The sequence below is a fragment of the Harpia harpyja genome, chromosome 15 (genome assembly GCF_026419915.1).
Source record: "Harpia harpyja isolate bHarHar1 chromosome 15, bHarHar1 primary haplotype, whole genome shotgun sequence".
Lineage (NCBI taxonomy): Eukaryota > Metazoa > Chordata > Aves > Accipitriformes > Accipitridae > Harpia > Harpia harpyja.
In genome coordinates this window covers 3,640,715-3,643,183 of record NC_068954.1, presented here as the reverse complement: position 1 = coordinate 3,643,183, position 2,469 = coordinate 3,640,715, and positions in this window count along the sequence as shown.

The window sequence follows — 2,469 nt, the reverse complement described above, 5'->3', positions numbered from 1 at the left end:
TGATCTGAATAAATGCCTGGAAGATGGAAGACCACACAGCTCAATTAGTGTATTGATCAGGACGAAAAAAGCCTTTAGCCAACCAGCACAAGAAGGTTATGATGCCATGCCTTGGTTTGCTGAGTGCTGCTGGAGTACCAAACACACCTCCCCTTCCTGGTGTCTCGCTGGTGCTTCTGAAGAACAGAAAAACCATGAAATGCAAGGCACAGACAGATCAGCTCTGCGTGCTGCAAGGGGAAAACCCTTGCTAAACATGTTTTAAAAATACTTGCAGATCTAAGGGTCACCCAGAGTTTACCGGGACCTCTGGACACAAGTGCCTCCAGCGCGATGGAAGCGTGGGTCGCTGCTTAGCACAGGGAAAAGCTTTCTCCTCTCAAACATAGGAGTTAAGAGAGATCTCAACACGGGTGTGATTGACACTCACAACTTAAAAAACCCCACCCTTAAAAATACATAGTGTTGGCTAATAAAAGAAACAGGTTCTGACTAATGACTCTTCTGGCTTTCTGTAAGGGCCAGTGCTACAACAAAGCAGGACTGCAGCTCTTGTTGATTCAAGGGGGAAAGCATCTTTCCCACGTCCTCGGCCGAAGCGACCACGCAGCAGTGGCTGTGGGTACCGGGGAAATCAGAGGGGTTTGTGGGGTGCCTTGAACGTGGCTGCGTCTCTGCTGTGTGATAAGTGAGTGAGCGGGAGCTGGAGAACATCATGGGATAATCAGGAATTAAGATGTAAGCGGTGGAGATATCACTTCTGGCCACCCACGGAGTCATGTATGCGTGACTCATCGCCTGATGCAGGAAGGAACGTAGTGTACCGTGCATCAAAATGGACAAGATCTTCCCAAGGAGAGATGATCTGGGCTGGAAAACCTTTCAAGGGCTTTCATCCCAACTGTTTATTGTTTCACATTGGTATGCAATTTCCTTTATAAAATCATGAAGCTATGTTTTAAAACTAGTTACTTTTTTTTTTTTTCTTTTTAGTCTCTGTTACTCCTACTGGAAGGATCTTCCGATTTCTAGACTAAATATATTCATGGCCAGTTCCTACTCATTTACTCTTCTGCTGTTGCCCTGCAGTGTCACAACGCCTTTCCCTTCCCTTGCATTTACTTTCCAGGATGTATTTATAGGCAGAAAACTTATTCCCTCTCCAGTCTCATTTTGCTAAACTAAACAAGCCAAATTCTTTCAGTCCACCGTAGAAAGACAGACTGTCCTGACCTCTGATCAATGCCTGGCTCTTGCCTGCACATATTCCAGCTTGAATTTACCCTTCTTGGACACAGGTGGCCACACCTGCACCGAGAAATTCAGAGGCAGTCTCAACAGTATATTGTATCATGTCATATATTGCCCAAGCAACTGCTTTTCTCATTTAGTGTGCCAACGCTAAAATCCTTAACTGCTGTCTTCTCCCACCCATATGTCTCATCGTACAAGTTTGGGTTGTTTTTGTATCAAAACAGATGACTCTTCTGCCCCCTTATTGGGTCATGAAATGCAATGTGCACCTACACTTCTATTTAAATAATAAGAAAAATAGTTTTATTACTTCTGTGCTGTTTTGCTTTGGTTTTTTTTTTTCCTTTCAAATCTGCTGCATAGAAAAGTTTGAAGAAATGAGGAATGTTTCCATTTATATCTCATCATACTGCAAAACAAAAGTTTAAGCTTAATATGGGTGCCTCTCGCCCAAGAATACAGGTCCCAGAGTCCTTGTCTCTTCCTGCTGTGAGAATTAACATACATATTTACTGCTTAGGTTGTAAAGTGTCAAACAGGAGAGGAATTTTATGTTACGTGTGCATGCCTTATGCACGTGAATTCATTTCGGTCCAGTTGAGGGCTGGCGTCCGTCTCATTTATTTCCATATTTGTATTTCTTGCCACAGCTTTAGTCAGAAGAAAAGAAGGGACTACCCTCAGCATTTGAATTCAGCATCGTGGGGACCTGCGGGATCGTGTCCCCTCCGATCCCATTATACCTATAACACCAGTTTTCTCCTTTTGAAGAACTTTATGCCAGAGTTTCAAAAGACTTTGAGTTGGCTGCATATGGGCGTGCATCAGAGTGCATTCATCTGGAGAACACACAAAGCTTCGCTTTCTGTTTCCTTTCTTCTGTTTCGCTGCTATAGGAGGATCCAACTGTTTCAAAACCAGCGGCGTCTTTCAGACTTAGCAAAACTTTCGAACTCCTTCAGCGTCACTCGGAAAGGCCAAATACATGCTTCCCAGACAGCTTATTTAATATATGCAAGTCCTCCCACTCTTCTTAAGATTAAATTAATTTTCCTTCCCTGGAAAAAGCATTTTATCTGCACTCGTGCACCTTTCCACCAGCTGGTTTTTTTTTTTCCCTGTTGAAATTTAGACTCTGCAAAGCAGCAGCTTTGGCAGCCAGTTCTGGAGCGCTGAATCTATCAGCCCTGATATTTTGCCACAATTTAAAAAAAA